Raw genomic sequence first — 21262 nt, 5'->3', positions numbered from 1 at the left:
TCTCATGTAGCAGACACTACTTGGGGAACTCCTGGTCTACCCAGGGAACTGATGGCTAGGCCCATTGGGTATACACACAAGCATAGCCCTAATACCCAGCTACACCACAATTATAATTTCCTCCTTATATAACAATTATAAATTAAATTCCATAAAATTTGCCATAGGTGGCAGGAGTTTGTTTTAGTGGATTTTGAAATCATAGAATTATAGAATGTTAAGGGGTTGGAATGGACCTTAAATATCATCTAGTCCCAACCCCCCCTGCCATGGGCAGGGATACCTCCCACTAGACCAGGTTGCTCAAGGCCTTATCCAACCTGGCTTTGAACACTGCTGGGATTGGGGCATCCACAACCTCCCTGGGCAACCTGTTCCAGTATCTCACCACCCTCACAGTAAAAAATTTCTTCCTAATATCTAACCTAAATTTCCCGTCTTTCAGTTTGTACCCATTATTCCTTGTCCTATCACCACAGTTCCTGACGAAGAGTCCCTCTACAACTTCCTGGTAGGCCCTCTTCAGATACTGGAAGGTTGCTATGAGGTCTTCATGCAACCTTCTCCAGGCTGAACAGTCCAAACTTTCTCAGCCTGTCTTTGTAGGGGTGGTGCTCCAGTCCTCTTATCAACCAGGTGACCCTCCTCTGGACTTGCTCCAACAGTTCCATGTCCTTCTTATGTTGGGGACACCAGAACTGTATAGAGTACTCCAGGTGGGGTCTCACAAGAGCAGAGGGGGAGAATCACCTGCTTTGACGTGCTGGTCACGCTTCTTTTGATGCAGCCCAGGATACACTTGGCTTTCTGGGCTGCAGGTGCACACTGCCAGCTCATGTTGGGTTTTTCATCAACCAACACCCCCAAGTCTTTCTCCGTGGGGCTGCTCTCAATCCCTTCTCTGCCCAACCTGTAGGTATGCCTGGGATTGCCATGACCGAGGTGTAAGACCTTGCACTTCTCTTTGTTGAACTTCATGAGGTTAGCACAGACTCACCTCTCAAGCCTGTCAAGGTCCCTCTGGGTGGTATCCCTTCCCTCCAGCGTGTCAACCGCACCACACAGCTTGGTGTCATCAGCAAATTTGCCAAGGGTGCACTCAATCCCACTGTCCATGTTGCTGACAAAGATGTTGAACAGTATCAGCCCCAGTACCGACCCCTGAGGGACACCACTCGTCACTGGTCTCCATGTGGACAATGAGCTGTTGACCACAACTCTTTTTGTGCGACCATCCAGCCAGTTCTTTATCCACCAAGTGGTCCATACATCAAAACCATGTGTCTTCAATTTGGAGACAAGGATGTCATGTGGGACAGTGTCAAATGCTTTGCATAAGTCCAGGTAGATGATGTCAGTTTCTCTGCCCCCATCCACCAATGCTGTAGCCCCATCATAGAAGGTCTGTCGCTGGGTATCTGTCAAAGGCCTCGGTCCTGGGGGGGAAGAATGACACACAACACACACAAGGGTAACAAGACAAAGAGATGTCTGCCTGCTACGCTGAGCAGGCAGCTTTTTATTAGGTGCCAAGTTCCCCTTTTCCCATACATACATACTATAAACATTTTCCTGCAAAACACCCAGAAATGCAGCACCTGCAGTTTGTTAAAACACCTTGACCTTGTACTGTCCAACTCTCAGGGCTGTTTCCATGGGAATATGCAGTTATCTCCACCTTTCTCAGGGGAACGGTCTTACTCCCCTCAACGCCTCTAGTTCTTCTGCTTCCAGGGGGCCCAGGGGTTCCATGGGCCTGCCATCTCCCCCCACAAAGGTCAACAAATTTGTTAGGCATAATTTCCCCTTTGTGAAGCCATGTTGGTTGTTGTCAATCACCTCTTTGTTTTCCATGTGCCTTAGTATAGTTTCCTGGAGAATCTGCTCCATGATCTTGCCTGGCACAGAGGTGAGACTGATTGGTCTGTAGTTCCCTGGGTCTTCTGCTTTCCCCTTTATAAAAATGGGGGTTATGTTTCCCTTTTTCCAGTCATCACCAGACTGCCACAATTTTTCAAAAATGTTGGATAGTGGCTTAGCAACTTGGTCTGCCAGCTCCCTCAGGACACACAGATGAAACTCATCAGGTCCCATGGACTTGTGCACATTCAGGTTCCTGAGATGGTCTCAAACCTGATCCTCTCCTACAATGGGCTCAGGGTCTTCATTCTCCCAGGTCCTGCATTTGCCTTTCTCAACTTGGTCAACTGTGGCTTGAGCACTTGCCGTTATGACTGAGGCATAGAAGTCATTGGGAACCTCAGCCTTCTCTTTGTCCAGGGTAGCCAGATCTCCTGTTTCCTTCCATAGAGGGCTCACATTATCCCTAGTCTTTCTCTTGCTTGAAACATATCTATAGAAGCCCCTCCTGTTATCCTTGATATCCCTGGCCAGACTCAATTCTAACTGGACCTTGGCTTCCCTAGCTTGTCCCTAGCTTATCCCCTTATTCCCATACAATTTCCCTGTATTCCTCCCAGGCCACCTGTCCTCATTTCTACTTCCTGAAAGTTTCTTTTATCCATCCATGGGGGCCTCCGGGTATTTTTGCCTGATTTCCTCCTTGTCGGGATGCATCGTTCCTGAGCTTGGAGGAGGTGATCCTTGAAATTCAACCAGTGTTCCTGAATCCCTCTGCCTTCCAGGGCTCTATCCCATGGGACTATACCGAGTAGGTCCTTGAAGAGGCCAAAGTCTGCTCTCCTGAAGTTCAGGGCAGTGAACTTGCTGTGTGCCCTCCTCACTGCCCTGAGGATCTCCAACTCCACCATCTCGTGGTCAGTGCAGCCAAGGCTGCCTTGGAGCACTACATTCCCCACCAGCCTCTCCCTGTTGGTGAGAACAAGGTCCAGTATGGCACCTCTTCTCATTGGCTCCTCAATCACTTGTGTAAGGAAGTTGTCATTGACACATTCAAGGAACCTCTGGGATTGCTTGCACCCTGCCATGTTGTCCCTCCAACAGATATCGCGGTGGTTGAAATCCCCCATGAGGACCAGGGCTTGCGAGCGTGAGGCCACTCCTATCTGCCTATAGAGGGCTTCATCTACACCATCCTCCTGATCAGGTGGCCTGTAACAGACCCCCACTATAACATCCCCTGTCCCTGCCCTCCCTTTAATGTTGACCCACAAGTTCTCAGCTGGCTCCTCATCCTTCCCCAGACAGAGTTTCATACTCTCCAACTGGTCATTGACATAAAGGGTTACATCTTCTCCTCATCTCCCTAGCCTGTCTTTCCTGAAAAACCTAAAACCTTCCATTCCAATGGTCCAGTCATAGGAGCCATGCCACCATGTCTCTGTGATGCCAATGATATACCCATGCAGGCATGCACGTCTCTAGTTCCTCTTGTTTGTTCCCCATACTATGTGTGTTTGTGTAGAAGCATCTGAGTTGGGCCTGGGATAAAGCCGGCTCGCTGGCTGGAGTATTTGGAATGCCTTTGCACTGTTCCGGGCATCCATTACAGGTGTTGGCATCTGACCGGCGGGATTGGGATGGATAGGTGACCCCTCCCACAAAATTACTGTACCCAAACATGAAAAACCCTTCTGCCATTTCTAGTACCCTGGGCACATGTTCCCCTGTAAACAATACTAGGAAGAATATGAAGTTAAATGATGACTGATGTTTGAATTAACAGTGAAACTTTCAAGAATTAAAACAACATTTACATAAAAAATTGTTGTTCTAAATAAAACTATTTACTGTCCTAAATGAAACATAGACCAAAATAATAGCAATGAAAAGCCCTGTAAAATTGTATTGGGTTTATGCAGCAAGGTTTCAATAGTGGAAGCAGGGGAGGCTGCAGGGGTGGATTCTGTGAGAAGAGATCCAGGAATTGCCCCCATGTGGGACAAAGACAGTTCCAGACAGCTCCAAGATGGACCTGCTGCTGGCCAAAGCTGAACAAATCATAGAATCATAGAACTGCCCCCATGTGAGACAAAGACAGTTCCAGACAGCTCCAAGATGGACCTGCTGCTGACCAAAGCTGAACAAATCATAGAATCTCCAAGAATGGAGAATCCACCACTTCCCTGGGCAGCCCATTCCAATGCCTGATTACCCTCTCTGTAAAGAATTTCTTCCTAATATCTAACCTAAACCTCCCCTGGCACAGCTTAAGACCGTGCCCTCTTGTCTTACTGACAGCTGCCTGGGAGAAGAGACCAATTCCCATCTGGCTACAACCTCCTTTCAGGTAGTTGTAGAGAGTGATGAGGTCTCCCCTGAGCCTCCTCTTCTCCAGGCTAAACAACTCCAGCTCCCTCAACGTCTCCTCACAGGACTTGTGCTCGAGTCCCTTCACCAGCCTTGTTGCTCTTCTCTGGGCCTGCTCCAGCACCTCAATATCCTTCCTGAACTGAAGGGCCCAGAAATGGACACAGTACTCGAGGTGTGGCCTCGAGTACAGGGGAAGAATTGCTTCCCTGGTCCTGTTGGCCACACTGTTCCTGATCCAGACCAGGATGCCATTGGCCTTCTTGACCACCTGGGCACACTGCTGGCTCATGTTCAGCTTCCTGTCAATCCAAACTCCCAGGTCCCTTTCTGCCTGGTTGCTCTCCAGCCACTCTGTGCCCAGCCTGTAGTGCTGCATGGGGTTGTTGTGGCCAAAGTGGAGGACCCGACACTTGGCCTTGTTGAACCTCATCTCTTTGGAATCAACCCAGCTCTCCAGCCTGTCCAGGTCCTTCTGCAGAGCCCTCTTGCCTTCCAGCTGATCGACACTCCCCCCTAGCTTAGTGTCATCTGCAAATTTGCTGATGGTGGACTGGATGGATGATGCTGGTGGTGCCTCCATGGTAACAAATTTCAGAAGGGGTAAAAAATGTTGTGCAGCAGTAGCTGGGAGAGAGGAGTGAGAAAATGTGAGAGAAACAACTCTGCAGACACCAAGGTCAGTGAAGAAGGAGGGGGAGGAGGTGCTCCAGACACTGGAGCAGAGATTCCCCTGCAGCCCGTGGTGAAGACCATAGTGAGGCAGGCTGTCCCCCTGCAGCCCATGGAGGTTCATGGTGGAGCAGAGGTCCACTCTGCAGTCTGTGGAGGAGACCCACACCAGAGCAGCCCATGGAAGGGAGCCCATGCTGGAGTAGGTTTTCTGGCAGGACCTGTGATCATGCAGGGGACCCATGCTGGAGCAGTTCTTGAAGAACTGCAGCCTGTGGGAAGGACTGACATTGGAGAAAGCTGTGAAGAACTGTCTCCTTTGGGAGGGACCCCACGGTGGAGCATGGGAAGGAGTGGCACAGATGAATTGGAATGAACTAATCACAATCCCCATTCCTTGTTCCCCTCCAAAGTTGAGGAAGTGGGGGAAGAAGAGTCAGGAGTGAGCCTGGGAAGAAGGGGGTGGGGACAAAGTACTTTTATGTTCTGGGGTTTTCTTTTCATTAATCTACACTATTTTTAGTTGGCAATAAATTAAAAAAAATTCTCTCAGTCTGTTTTGCCCATGACTATAATTATTGTCCTCATCTTGACCCATGAGCTTCCCCTGCTGTGCTGAGAAGAGGCAGTGAGAGAGTGGCTTGGTAGGCATCTGGAAGCCCAACAATGTTAACCCACCACAGAAATCTAGATTCACTTCAAAGCCTGCTTGTGAGCACAAATGTTTTAAATAAACTGTGATAGTTGGATGAATTTTTGTAGTTTGCAACTGGTATCAATTCTTTAGGTTCAAGCACAAAATCTAAATTTAATGGCCATTTATTACATATATGTACTACTTAAACAGTTTGTAACACTTTAAGAATTTCAGTGTATTGAAATCACGCATGAGGGGAGTTCAGACTAACAGAGAGATTCTACCAATATTTTTTACTATTTTTTGTTTCTTAAAATACAATAATGGAATTACATGAGGAGGGAGTGCATAACAAAAGGCATGTTCTTAAGCATTCTTTCCATTTGAAAATAGAGGGATTAAAACTTTTCTAAAAACTTAAATTTGAAGATCATGTCTTTGAACAAAATAAGTCTACAACAAAGTAAATGTACTCACTAATTATTTGAAACTCACACATTGTTATTGTTTACCTTGGTTGAATGCCAGGTATTCACTGGGCCTGCACCCAACCTCCCTCCAGAGGGAAAGGGGAGGAGGGAAGGGGGAGAAGAAGGAAAATTGAAACTGCCAAGAAAAGCGGTTTTATATGTACACAGAGAGGGAAAGAAATTATAAACACTATACACACAGAGAAGAACTAACATCAAAGACTACTTCCTCACAACGAACACTCTCCTCTCCCAAAGAAGTGGCCCGTCCACAACCGCGCAGCTACCCGGAAGAGAAGGAAGGACCTTTCTTCCTTCTCGTCTTTTATATCTGAGCTAATGTAACATAGTATGGAATATCTTATTGGTGAAATATACATCAGGTGATCTATCCTAGTTCCATTTCCCTCTCAGGGAGGGTAACAAGCCCATTACAATCTCCACCCCTTATTCCATACTATTTTACATCACGCTCATATCCTATTTTCGCCTATATCCCACACTTATACAGGTCTTGTCTTCTAGAGTTGTCTCATCGTTGAGCACCAGCATCGGCTTAGTTTGGGTCATCCTCATCTAGTGACTTTTCCTGTAACGTACGACTCAGAATACAAATGAATTTTTTCCCAAGGTTAAATCTCCTTGAGGCACACACACTGGGTTTTCCCATCTTCTCTCATTATCCACCAAGTATATCCAGGTCCTTGAGCAAAGACAATCCCACAAATGGGTTTGCCTTTGCTCGAGGGAGGGTTAACCCAAACTTCTTTACCTAACATACCTCTCAAGTGAATTACTGGGACTTTGTCTCCATCCACAGTGTGAAGGGACTGATTGAGCAGGGCTGGCTCGATTGACAGAGCCTCTAGTGTTGACTAGCCAAGTAGCCTTTGCTAGCTGCTGATCTCAATTTTTGAAAGTCCCCCCACTCAATGCCTTCAGAGCAGTTTTCAGCAATCCATTACATTGTTCAACTTTTCCAGTGGCTGATGCATGATATGGGATATGATATATCCATTCAATGCCATGTTCCCTTGCCCAAGTAGTAACTAAACTGTTTTTGAAATGGGTCCCATTGTCTGACTCAACTCACTCTGGGGTGCCGTGTCACCACAGTACTTCCTTTTCAAGACCCAGAATGGTATTTCGGGCAGTTGCGTGAGGCACCGGATAAGTCTCTAACCATCCAGTGGTTGCTTCCAACATGGTGAGCACAAAACGCTTACCTTGGCGAGTCTGTGGCAGTCTGATATAGTCAACCTGCCAAGCCTCCCCATATCTATACTTATCCCAATGTCCACCATACCATGGGGGCTTCACTCTTTTTGCTTGTTTAATGGCAGCACATGTCTCACAATCATGGATAACCTGGGAAATAGTGTCCATGGTTAGATCCACCCCTTGGTCTCGCACACATCTATAGGTGGTTTCTCTGCCTTGATGACCTGAAGCATCATGGGCCCACCGAGATATGAACAACTCTCCCTTGTGCTGCCAATCTAGATCTACCTGTGACACCTTGAGTTGTGCAGTTCGGTCTGCTTGTTTATTGTTGTGATGTTCCTCATTGGCTCGATTTTTGGGTACATGAGAATCTATATGGCAGACTTTCACAGTCACGTTCTCAATTCAAGCAGCAATGTCTTGCCATAAATCAGCAGCCCAGATAGGTTTTCCTCTATGCTTCCAATTAATCTTCTTCCATCGATCCAGCTACCCCCACAGAGCATTGGCTATCATCCACGAGTTGGTGTAGAGGTAAAGCCTTGGCCATTTCTCTCGTTCGGCAATGTCCAGGGCCAATTTAACAGATTTGAGTTCTGCAAATTGACTCAATTCACCTTCTCCTTCAGTAGCTTCTGCCAGTTGCTGGGTGGGACTCCAGACAGCTGCTTTCCACTTCCGGTTCTTCCCTACAATATGGCAAGAACCATCAGTGAAGAGGGCATAATGCGTTTCTTGTTTGGGTAACTGATTGTATGGTGGAGCTTCCTCAGCCCTATCCACTTGTTCTTCTTCCTCCTCATCTGCCAGACTAAAGTTTCCACCTTCAGGACAATTTGTTATGATCTCTAGAATTCCAGGGCAATTCGAGTTTCCGATTCGGGCATGCTGTGTAATCAAAGCAATCCACTTACTCCATGTGACATCAGTGGCATGGTGCATAGAGAGCACCTTTCCCTTGAACATCCAGCTCAGCACCAGTAGTCGGGGTGCCAGGAGAAGCTGTGCTTCTGCACCAATCACCTCTGAGGCTGCTTGTACTCCTTCATAAGCTGCTAGGATTTCCTTCTCCATGGTGGTGTAGTTGGTTTCAGATCCTCTGTAGCTTCAGCTCCAGAAACCGAGTGGTCAGCCTCGGGTCTTGCCAGGCACCTTTTGCCAGGAGGGACCATTATCCCTGGCTGCAGAATAAAGTACATTCTTCACGTTTGGTTCTGTCCTGACTGGTCTGAGGACTACTGCGTGTGCAGTCACCTGCTTAATCTGTTTAAAGGCTTGCTGTTGTTCAGGACCCCATTGGAAATCATTCTTCTTACGGGTCACTAAGTAAAGAGGGCTCACGATTTGACTGTATTCAAGGATATGCATACTCTAAAAACCTAGGAAAGCTTGTATTTCCTTCTTGTTAGTCAGTGGAGCCATCGCTATGATCTTGTTGATGACTTCTGTTGGAATCTGATGACATCCATCTTGCCATTTAACCTGTAAGAATTGAATCTCTTTGGTAGGTCCCTTGACCTTACTCTTTTTGATGGCAAAACCAACTTTGAGGAGAATCTGGATGATTTCTTTTCCTTTTTCCAAAACTTCCTCTGCTGTGTTCCCCCATACAATAATGTCATCAATATATTATATGTGTTCTGGAGCCTTACCCTTCTCTAGTATAGCCTGAATCAGTCCATGGCAGATGGTGGGACTGTGTTTCCACCCCTGGGGCAGTCGGTTCCAGGTGTACTGCACGGCCCTCCATGTAAAAGCAAACTGTGACCTGTATTCTGCTTGCTAGGGGGATGGAGAAGAATGCATTTGCAATATCAGTGGTGGCATACCACTTCGCTGCCTTGGACTCCAGTTCATACTGGAGCTCCAATATGTCTGGCACAGCGGCACTCAATGGCAGGGTAACTTCATTTAAACCATGATAGTCCACAGTCAGTGTCCATCCTCCATCACACTTACATACAGGTCAGATGGGGCTATTGAAGGGTTAGTGAGTCTTACTGACCACCCCTTGGCTCTCCAGCTCTTGGATCATCTTATGGATGGGGATCACAGAGTCTCGGTTCGTTCAGTATTGTTGTCCATGTACTGTTGTAGTGGTCGTTGGCACTTGTTGATCTTTGACTTGCAATAATCCCACAATGGAAGGATCTTCTGAGAGGCCAGGCAGGGTAGATAATTGTTTAAATTTCTCTGTAGCCACTGTGGCAACACCAAAAGCCCATCGATACCCCTTTGGATCTTTGAAGTATCCTCTCCTGAGGTAATCAATGCCAAGGATGCAAGGGGCCTCTGGACCAGTCACAATGGGGTGCTTTTCCCATTTGTCCCCTGTTAAACTCACTTCAGCCTCTAGCACTGGTAATTCTTGACATCCTCCTGTTACTCCAGAAATCCAGATGGGCTCTGTGCTTTTATGCCTTGATGGCATCAAGATGCACTGTGCACCAGTGTCTACTAAAACTCGATATCTCTGCGGATCCGATGTGCCAGACCATCAAACCCACACAGTCCAGTAAACCCTATTGTCCCTTTCCTTCTCCCGGCCGAAGGCAGGGCCCCTCTATTGTTCTTGATCAGAGTATTCACTGTCTGATCTTTACATTGCTCAATCAGAGGTCCCCTCATCAGGATCACAGGAATTGATCTTAGTCTTTCTGCGTCTCAAAGGTCGTTGATCTCTTTCCGGGGCCTCTGCATCAACTATGTGGATGGTTTTCTTACTAGGTTTCTTCCCTCTTAATTCTCGTACCCAGGCTTCAAGTTTATAGGTAAGTTCACCATCCCACTTCTTCATGTCTTCCCCTTGGTCACGCAGAAAGAACCATAGCTCACCACGTGGCCTGCTCTTGGGGATTCCTTTCCTTCTGAGTGGGACAGAAGGAGACTGAGACTGATCTCTTGGGTTGTCTCTGTGGTGATTCTCACATTCGGGGCACTTGTAAGGCCTCTCCATCCTCTCCCCAGTGTGGGTGCACCAGTGGTAGAGATCGGAGTTGTCTCTGAAATCTAACTTGCTGGCCCGTGGGAGTGCGGAGGCTTCCATACCTTCTGCTATACTCCATATCCAGGCAGACATCATGTCCACAGTTGGTTCATCCATCCTTGCATATTGTTAACAGGCAATTAACATACAATTCAGGGGCACCTTGAATTACTTTTCTCCACATGGGCAGCGTGCAAGGAACAAACTCTGGATTTATGAAGTTGTTATTGCCTGGGTCACTGTAAATCATTTCCAGCATGGCCAATTCCCACAGGTACTGGATGCCTTCCTCTGCAGTAGTCCACCTTCTTGGGGAGCTCATTAGATCTTTCTTGAATGGGTACCTTTCTCTCACACCGAAGAGGAACCGGCCCCAAAGACTGTGAATATACCTCTCCCTTCCAATTTCCTGTTCAATTTCATGATCTCTGGCAATAGATCCTAGTTGCTGTGCTTCATGACCCTCTAACAGGTGACTTCTAGCCCCGTTATCCCAGCATCAGAGCAGCCAAGTAAGAATTCTTTCACCAGGCTGGCAACTGTAATCTCTCCGCAAGTCCCGAAGTTCTGATGGGGTCAGGGACCAGGTAACTTCACTTTCCTGTGTGATTTCCTCTCTGTTTCTCCCATGTGGAACCGCTTCCTCTAGTGAATCACTGGCTATTTGTCCTGCCTCCCCTTCTTCTCTTGGAGGCGTGGGCAGGGTAGAGGCGTGGGCAGGGTAGATCCTTCTCCTTCCTCCCTTACTAATCGCCAAGATAGGCCTGTAGGTCCTGTAGATCTCCTTGTCCATATCTTCTTTTTCACTACACGGGCAATAGTGACTTCAGATGTCATAGTTTGGGTCCCTGTCTCAGTCATAGTCTTTTTAGAGTATTGAACTGCAGCTCGATAGGCACAGGTCAGGCCCCAGTACAGGGCAAGAAGCTGCTGGTTTTGATCGGGGTAGGCAAGGCACCCTTCCATTAAACGATGTGTCAGCTTCTTGGGGTTGAATACTTGTTCTGATGTGAAGTCCCAGGCAATGGGGGGTGTTAAATGCCCTAAGAACCTGTCTGAATTCATCCACATCCCCTGCCACCCAGGAACTGGACCCTTTAATGTACATCCCAGTAAGTTCTCTCTTGAAGTTGGTTTTGTCCTACAACAAGGTAACAAAGATAATACCACTTTTCCCAATTCTCATAACATTCTCATAGTGTTGGTTGTAAGCGATATCATGGCCAGGCAGCTTAAGTAAGGATTATTGAGAATCGCTGGCGCCTTCATTACAAAGCCCTCTATGTCAAAATTAAGAAGGGAAAGGAAGTTGTATCAGTCCCCCTGGAGGTCCTTTAAGGGGTAAGTTCCACATCCCAGAAAGACTGTTAGTAAAAGTATAAATATTAAAACTGGGCGTATAGCCATGTTTATGTTAATATGTTCCCAAGTTAGCAAAACAAAAATATAAGTAAGGCAGTGTTTACATAAACAACCTTTCTTGGCAGTCTTCACTGGGCCTGCACCCAACCTCCCTCTGGAGGGAAAGGGGAAGAGGGAAGGGGGAGAAGAAGGAAAAAAACCGACGAAATTGAAACTGCCAAGAAAAGTGGCTTTATATGTACACAGAGAGGGAAAGAAATTATAAACACTGTACACACAAAGAACTAACATCAAAGACTAGTTCCCCACAATGAACGCTCTCCTCCCCCTAAGAAGCGGTCCGTCCACAACCGCGTAGCTACCCGGAAGAGAAGGAAGGACCTTTCTTCCTTCTCTTCTTTTATATTTGAGCTAATGTAACATAGTATGGAATATCTTATTGGTAAAATATGCATCAGGTGATCTATCCTAGTTCCATTTCCCTCTCAGGGATGGTAACAAACCCATTACACACATGATTCTTGACTTTCTATTTTAAAATCAAGAAAAAAATATTGAGAGCTGTTTTAAATGACTGATAAATTTTTGTTAAATTAAAGTAGTGATGGCAATAAGCAATGACACATTACATTTTTTTTCCCAAATAGTTATGTTGGGAGAGGTTTCTAAGGAGATCTTGCACTGGCAATGACTTCTGCCTATGCCTGGTCTGTATTTTGTCAAGCAGCGTTACAAGATCTTTGATCAGTCTTCTTATGGTCCAAAGTAATATGGACCACAAAGATGTATAAAAATGTTGCATGTGAAATAACAAAATAAAACTATCCACATTTCAAAACTTTAAAAACAGTGAGAAATTGTTAGTGAAAAACTTTAGGTACATCTTCCTCAAAAGTCATGTAATAATGCAGTTTTGCAAATGACACTGCTATTTGTACTTTTTTTTTTTGTTATACGCCTTTGCTCAATGGAAAGAGAGAGGTTCTTTTTTTTTCTACAGTGCACAGGATCTGTCCATGTATTCATTTTCATGTTAGCCAAAAGCTGTTCCCAGCTTCTAATTATTTCAGTTCAGTACAGCTTAGTCTTTACTTAAGTTTGTGCATATGCATTTTACTGCATGTGTTTGTTTTGGATTCATGAACCAGTGCTAATTCTGTTATCTTTAAGCATTTAAAAAAATAATCTGGGTGAAGTTATCACTGGCACACTGAAAATGTCTTTCTGCTGCTTATTGTCTTGAATATAAGAGCTGTCTAAAACTAATGTTTGGCAAGTAAATATCTCTGCCATGTAAAAAAAGTTCCTGGCTGGTACAGTTGTCTATATTTATTTTTAGTGTTCATAGGAATTCGGTTTTCATTTTAATGATTTTTTTTTCTTCCCCTCCCCTGCTTCTCCTGTAGGTACTTCGTTTCAATGTCAGTCAATCCATCAAGATCACATTTTCAGCAATGACAGTGACAAGGTGAGGTTTGCATAAATGTTCCATTTAGAAGGTGCATATTTTTATGAATCACATTGATTTTATTGTACTAATAGTACACTAATAATATTTATTTTTCAGGTTCAGTAGTTAACATTGTGTTACACTTTGAAATGTCTCTGGCTTTTTAAGAAGTATATGTATTTGCTTCACTCAAGACAATCTTTTTAGATGGTTAAGGAGATATTTGCCTTATAGCATATTTTTCTTCTTGCTTGCATTCCCTTGCTATTATAAATATTTTTGGTTTACCATACAGATACTCACAGGTAATAAAAAGTGGTAAAGTCATTGTTGATACATTAGGCACACTAACATGTCTTACTACTATCACCTGTGTCTTTTTGAGGTTTGAGTTAGTTAACAAAGTTGAAATATTTGCAATGTCTTTCTTTTCTATATTTGGAGATGGCAACAGTTTTACAGACAGGAACCTATTGTTCATTACTGTAGCTTTAAAATATCCTGTCTAGCACCATCCAAGTGTTTTCGTAACCTTTTATTAAGGGATCATGCTCACATGCTGGATTGCTTTCAGTCTGTAGAGATGTGCATTGGAATTGTTGTCATCAGTAATGTTTATGTGGGCTGTATGATGTATCAGTAACACGTGTGAAATGCAGAACAGAAAAGTTTTCAGTCTGAATTACTGTCACAACTTGCTTTCGTGTTTCTGTTCTTGTTTGTGTTTTTTCCTTAGCAGTTCCCCTCCTTAATATCACAAATTCATTAACATTAGTACAATATGTAACATGTAAAATAAACCCCTTGTAATCCAGGAGGAAGTAGTTAGAGACTTGCTGTGCCACCTAGACATTCACAAGTCTATGGGAAGGGATGTGATCCACCTGAGGGTACTGAGGGAGCTGGCAGAAGTGCTCACCAAGACCCTCTCCATCATTTGTCATCAGTCCTGGCTAACCAGGGAGGTCCCAGATGACTGGAGATTGGCCAATGTGACACCCATCTACAAGAAGGTTTGGAAGGAGGATCCAGGGAACTACAGGCCTGTCAGCCTGACCTTGGTGCCAGGGAAGGTTATGCAACAGATTATCATGAGTGGGATCACACAGTGAATGCAGGACAACCAGGAGATCAAGCCCAGCCAGCATGGATTTAGGACAAACTTGATATCCTTTTATGACCAGGTGACCTGCCTAGTGGATGAGGGAAAGGCTGTGGATGTTATCTACCTAGACTTTAGTAAAACCTTGGGCACTATCTCCCACAGTATTCCCTTGAAGAAACTGGCAACCCATGGCTTAGACAGGTGCACTGTTTCTTGGGTAGAAAACTGGATGGATGGCCAGGCCCAGAGAGTGGTGGTGAATAGAGTTAAATCCAGTTGGCAGTTGGTCACAAGTGGTGTTCCCCAAGGCTCAGTTTTGGGTCCAGTTCTGTTAAATGTCCTTATCAAAGATCCGGATGAGGGGATTGAGTGTATCCTCACCAAGTTTGCAGATGGCACCAAGTTGGGTGGGAGTGTTGACCTGCTTGAGGGTAAGAAGGCTCTACAGAGGGATCTGAACAGGCTAGATTGATGGGTTGAGGTCAATTGTATGAGGTTCAACAAGGCCGAGTGCCACGTCCTGCACTTGGGTCACAGTAACCCCCTGCAAGGCTACAGGTTTGGGAAAGAGTGGTTGGAAAGCTGCCTGTGGAAAAAGACCTTATTGACTGCTGGTTGGACATGAGCCAGCATGTGCCCAGGTGGTCAAGAAGGCCAATGGTATTCTGGTTTGTATCAGAAATAGTGTGGCCAGCAGGACTAGGAAAGTGAGGTTGCACCTCAAATACTGTGTTCAGTTTTGAGCCCCTCACTGCAAGAAGGACATTGAGGTGTTAGAGTGTGTCCAGAGAAGGGCAACAAAGCTGGTGAAGAGTCTGGAACATAAGTCCTATGAGGAGTGGTTGAGGGAACTGGGGTTGTTTAGCCTGGAGAAAAGGAGGCTGAGGGGAGACCTTATAGTTCTCTACAACTACCTGCAAGAAGGTTGTGATGAGATGGGGGTTGACCCTGTCTCACAATTAACAAGTGACAGCATGAGAGGAAATGATCTCAAGTTGCACTAGGGAAGTTTTTAATTGGATATTAGGAAAATTTTCTTCACTGAAAGGGTTGTCAGGCATTGGAATAGGCTGCCCAGGAAAGTGGTGGAATCACCACCCCTGGAAGTGTTCAAAAGGCATGTAGATGTGGCACTTGTGGATATGGTATAGTGGCAAACATGGTGGTGGTGCTCATTCCAACACCAAGTTTCTTTTCAGAATGACTGCATTTTTTCATAATTTGGAAGCATGTCCAGATTTGGAGTCTAAATATCTTTCAAATATTGGACAAACATGCTACTTACAACTTTATAAAAAATATTTAAAGTTTCCAGTTGATTTGGTGGTCATTGTCAGGGAGCAGCAAGAGTGATTACTCCACAATAGCAGGTGATCTGGTAGCTGAGGGTGACAGCAAGGCAGACAGAAGCAATGACCCCAACTACAAGGGGTGCATTCTTGCAGCACCTGAACAAGGAGAGCAGAAGCGGTCTGGTCTGGTGACGGTGACCAGGGTCAGTTATGGTCCAGTGATAAGCAAGGTCATAGTGATAAGGCAGGCCCAAGGTCAAGCCAGGAAATCCAGTCAGCAAGGCAAGGATTGGATCAATAAGGTACATGACCAGGTACAAGTGTACATAGCATACCTACAGTGTAGCTCAGGCAAGGACCAAGGTCCACTGGCCTGAATTAAATGTAGCTCCTGAGTGAAAGGGGTAGCCCCTGCACTGAGCCTTATACATAAGGTACGCCCCTGGGCCCGCACTGGGCCACCCCTGACGGGGGAAAGGAGAAGAGGGAGCTTCGCCGGCATGGCTTTGCGCCCTCATGAGAGAGGAGAGGGGAAGCCTCGGAGCACACAGAGGTTTACCGGTCCAGTTTGGGGGAGGGGAAGAGTGCCGAGAGGGCCGTGGGGGTCCTCGGACTGGCGGGTGGGCGGGCGGAGCAGCCCTGCATGAAGTGTCGCAGGTAAGCGGTGCGTGGGAAGATATGAGGTAACACGGTGGGGGGATGATAAGGTCAGGGTGGATAATGGTTTCCTCTGGGGGGTTGGAGGTCTCAGCCGGGCTAGGACCTTGAGAGGTACTCGAGCCCCGGGTTGGTATGGGGGACGGAACGGTTTTGTTCATGTGTTTGTTTTTGGCTCACCTGCGGCTACTGCTCAGGTTCGGTATGTTCTGGATATATTCGTTACATCCTGAAAGGGTGGTCAGGACAAAGCGTTGTTCCTGGGTATTTCCTTGGAATTGAATACAGATAGGTGGCAGAAAAGTAGGAAGTGAAAGACTTGCCCTAATCGTTTTAATAGGAATGAAGCCTGTGTAACCCTATGTGGTTGCGAGCTATGCTGGTGATGGTGCATGCCTTCGGTAGGGTCGCACATGTCAGACAGGTCAAAACCGTAGGGTCAGATACAATACATCCGTGGGCAGGATGAACTCATTAGCCTTCTGGCAGTCATCCTAGGAGAAGGACAACTCCAATCCCAAACCGGGGCAGATGGAGCTCGCTTAGCCCTGTAAGGCCATCCATCTAAGAGAAGGACACTCTAATCAAACCTACATCCTGAGGACCTCGCTGCCACCGTCCAAGTTCACTTGGCCCTGACAGATGAACCTTAGGATTAAAAGGTGGATCCAGTTCTGCGCATACTGCATCTCACCTAAAAAATCCACTGCACAGGTTCGAAGGCTTTACCCACAATCACAAAACCCTGTAGCAATGGACGAGGGTCGAAATGGCAGGTGAAAGGTGCACTGGAAGCCGCAGACCCAACCCAGCATGAATATTGGTCATTAGAGACTGACCGGAGATGACAGTCTCTTGGGGCAGCACCCTGAATGACCAAGCAGCCTTTTCAAGGACAGCACTGCTTGTTCCACTCGGAGAGGGGCCTAGAAAAGGTGGTTTAACCAAAGCTCATCTCCCGCTTCACCCGGTTGGTTAACCGCGGCCAACGGGCATCTTCTACTAATGCGGTCACACAAAGATCAAGAGACAAAGGAATACACCTACCTCCAAAGGTGTAACCAAACTGACTCTAGCATGTTGGAACATCAGAACCATGCTTGATTCTGCAAATAGTGGATGCCCTGAGCGTCGTTTTCCCCTAATCGCCCACGAACTATCATGTCTCAACATCGACATAGCTGCTCTCAGTGAAGTCCATCTCCATGAGGAAGGCAGTCTTAGAGAACATGGTGCTGGTTGCACACTCTTTTGGTCAGGTAAACCCAGAACCGAAAGGCATCTTTCAGGAGTTGGTTTCATGATCAAAAACTCCATTGTTCCTAAACTCGAAAATCTGCCGACAGGTCATTCTGACTGCATTGTCTCCCAACGCCTTCCAAGCATGGTGTTGGAAACTGCAACGATAATGGTTGCCTTCTGCTAGAATTCTGTGTGCAGCAACAGCTCACCATCACTAATACTATCTTTCAACAGAAAAATAGTCTGAAGACAACCTGGATGCATCCTAGATCTAAGCATTGGCATCTCATTGATTATGTCTTGGTGTGACGGAGAGATGTTTGCTATGTCCATCACACCCGCGTGATGCCTAGTGCAGAATGCCAAACAGACCATCGACTTGTGCCCTGCAAACTTAACTTCAATCTTAAATTCAAACCTAAAAGGGGCAGTATCCCAAGCAGGACACTCCAAGTTAACAATCGCTAATCAGCCACAGTGAGAGACAGATTCCAGGCAAATCTTCAAACTAGGCTTGAAAATCATTCCACAGATTCTATAGATCCCTCTCCTGAAGTACTTTGGCACCATATTAAAAACAGCATCCTTCAGTCCTCTGAAGAATCTTTAGGGTTCTCCTTCAAGAAGAACAAGGACTGGTTTGATGAAAACAATCAAGAGATCCAGGAATTGTTGAGGAAGAAGAGAACTGCTCATCAAGCACACCTTGCACTGCCTTCCTGTCACATAAGAAAAGCAGCCTTTCGTCTTGCATGCAGCAAGCTCCAACAGAAACTCCGTGACATCCAGAACAAGTGGTGGATCAATCTAGCTGAAAAAACTCAATTATGCACAGATACAGGTGATCACAGAGGATTCTATGAGGCCTTGAAAACAGCATATGGGCCTACATACCAGGTCCAAAGCCCTCTACTCAGCGCAGATGGTCAAATGCTTCTGACAGATAAAACCTCCATTCTGAATTGATGGTCTGAACACTTTCAGACTCTCTAACCATGTAGTTCAAGACTCAGCAATCCAGTCCAACTCACAACAACCAGTGAAGAATGAATTGGATATTGCCCCCACTTTGGGAGAAACCCTTAAGGTCATACAGCAGGTGAAAATTGGCAAGGCAGCTGGGGTTGATGGAATTCCACCTGAAATCTGGAAACATGGGGGCCAAGTACTCCATGCTAAATTTCATGAGTTTGTTGGGAACTAGGCGAACTACCATCAGACCTTCGTGATGCAGTCATCATCACTTTGTATAAGAAGAAAGGAGTTAAATCAGACTGTTCAAATTACCGTGGTATTACTCTGCTCTCCATTGCTGGCAAAATCCTGGCAAGAATACTTTTGAACAGACTAATACCCGCTATAGCAGAAGGAATTCTACCTGAAAGCCAATGTGGTTTCAGAGCCAACAGGAGTACCACAGACATGGTGTTTGTTCTCAGACAACTGCAAGAGAAGTGTAGGGAACAGAACAAAGGTCTCTATGTAACCTTTGTTGATCTCACCAAGGCTTTCAATACTGTGAGCAGAAAAGGTCTATGGCAGATTTTGGAATGTTTAGGATGCCTCCCCAAATTCCTTAAAATGATCATCTCACTCCATGAGGATCAGCACAGTCAATTCAGATATGACGACGCACTTTCTGAGCCCTTTTTAATAACCAATGGTGTGAAACAAGGCTGCGTTCTTGCGCCAACCCTATTCACACTCTTTTTCAGCATGATGCTCCAAAGGGCCACAGCAGACCTCGATGATCAGGACGATATCTACATTCAATATCGTACTGATGGAAGCCTACTCAACCTAAGGCGACCGAAGGCCCACATTAAGACCTTAAGCCATCTTGTCCGGGAGCTGCTTTATGCTGATGACGCCGCCCTTGTTGCCCACACAGAAGCAGCTCGGCAGCGTTTAACATCCTGCTTTGCAGACACTGCCGAGCTCTTTGGGCTGGAAGTCAACTTAAAGAAGACAGAAGTTCTCTACCAACCTGCACCTCAGGAAGTCTTCCATCATCCCCATATCACCATTGGCGAATCAGAGCTCAAATCAGTCCAGCAGTTTACCTACCTAGTTAGCCTCATCTCCTCAGACAGTAAGACTGACGGAGAGATAGACAACAGGTTATCAAAAGCATATAGTGCTTTTGGAAAACTCCACAAAAGAGTATGGAGTAATAAACACTTGAAGAAAAGTACCAAGATCAGTGTTTACAGAGTCACTGTGCTGACTACTCTTTTATATGGTTCCTAATCATGGGTCATCTACCGCCACCACCTGCGACTCCTAGAACGCTTCCATCAATGCTGTCTCTGTACAATCCTAAACATCCACTGGTCAGATTATGTGACCAATGCATCTGTTCTAGAACAAGTAGCAGTCACAAGTATTGAGGCCATGTTGTTGAGAACACAGCTGCGTTGGGCAGGACACGTCTCAAGGATGAAGGACCACTGCCTCCCTAAGATCATGCTTTATGGTGAATTTGCCACTGGTTGCTGCAAGAGAGGAGCCCCGAAGAAAAGATACAAGGACTCCCTGAAACAACATCTCAGCCTTGGCCATATTGATCAACATAAGTGGTCTACTCTGGTCTCCAATCAGGAGGCCTGGAGACACACTATCTATAACGCTGCTGATGTTTTTGAGAACGCACACAGGATCACTCTCGAGGAGAAAAGACAATGCAGAAAGAATGTGTCCTGCAGAATATACCACCTAAGGAGTCTTTCTGCTGTGCCTTTTGCAATCGGACATGTCTATCTCGTATTGGCCTTATTAGCCACCATCATGTTTGTAACAAATGTGGATAGAGCCTTTCCCAAATCTTTGTTCGTGAAGTCTAGCCATGATGATGATGATGACATAAGGTAATGCTCATCAGGCTGAACAAAGACACTGGACCATGTGTCAGGGAACTCTTGTTTTATTGTACAGTCACCTTAACTGTAGCAATCAGCCCACTCTCCAGACTCAAAAGGTGATGGCTAAGAAGCCCTTAATTTTGTACAATACACTTCAATAAGTTCTCAACTCCCACAACAAACTCCTCAAAGATGCTGGCACACAAGTCACAACACCACTACTCAAAGGTGCTGCCTAACAAGACACAACACACTTCTACAAGCTCCCCACTCCCACAACAAACTTCTGTACCAAGTAGAATATGATAGTTGTGCTTTGCCCAGACAAAGCAAGGGAAGAAAACAAAGAATATAACCAGTCCTTAGATCCCACGTTGGTCCTGCCATGTGGATAGTAGGGAGCTGGGTTTGCAAGACAAAGAAAGCGAAAGAGAGGAAAAAAGAGAGCAAGGGAGCCCAATACATTTCCTTTTATAGTTAACCTGGTGCACACCTCTTATGTAAACTAGATTTTTGCACCATTTTGTTCATGCATGGGCAGCCGGCCCTTTGAGCCCTTCTCCAGGAAGTGAATTGGGTCGGGCAAGGGGGGGGGACACTGAGCAGGACTCTCAAGGCAGAGAAGGAAGTTGGCTCAGAACAGTACTGGCCCATCTCCACAGGACCCTCTCCTCTGATCACATCTTTCCTGTCATAAGAGTCAGAACGTTTGAGACAAAACATGCTTACACCTGGTCCTCCGCAACAGGTGTCTCAATTGCAAGGGTCCTTGTAATGACATCTTCGGCTGGATCAGATGAGACTCCCTAAACTGTTGTTCTGTAAATGCTCATAATGTAGTTGGCTCCTGATCCTACAATGCCACTCTAGTGTATGCATGATCAGTTTCTATTGAGTAGTTAAGCTATCTTAACTTTGTGCATCTTAACTACTGTCCTATTCAATAATAAATATATCTAAACATACAAATAGCACCTATGAATTGGTCAGTTACTTTATCTGTGCAAAGCAGGAATTGCCTCTGGAGTTCCTGTCAACCTATTGATTATCTTATCAACATGAAACCAGGACTGT

The 21262-nt window shown here is 45.8% G+C and overlaps 1 protein-coding gene across 1 annotated transcript in view; it reads left to right on the top strand.

The window, feature by feature from the left end:
- The first annotated feature begins 12995 nt into the window (after positions 1-12995).
- Positions 12996-21262, top strand: part of LOC116780045 (E3 ubiquitin-protein ligase RNF38-like) — a 270494-nt gene continuing 262227 nt past the window's right edge. The window contains exon 1 of the mRNA XM_032674553.1: positions 12996-13049. The gene's annotated coding sequence lies outside the window, so the exon portion shown is untranslated. The remainder of the gene's footprint in view (positions 13050-21262) is intronic.

The sequence above is a fragment of the Chiroxiphia lanceolata genome, chromosome W (genome assembly GCF_009829145.1).
Source record: "Chiroxiphia lanceolata isolate bChiLan1 chromosome W, bChiLan1.pri, whole genome shotgun sequence".
Lineage (NCBI taxonomy): Eukaryota > Metazoa > Chordata > Aves > Passeriformes > Pipridae > Chiroxiphia > Chiroxiphia lanceolata.
This window is presented reverse-complemented; position numbering and strand designations above follow the sequence as displayed.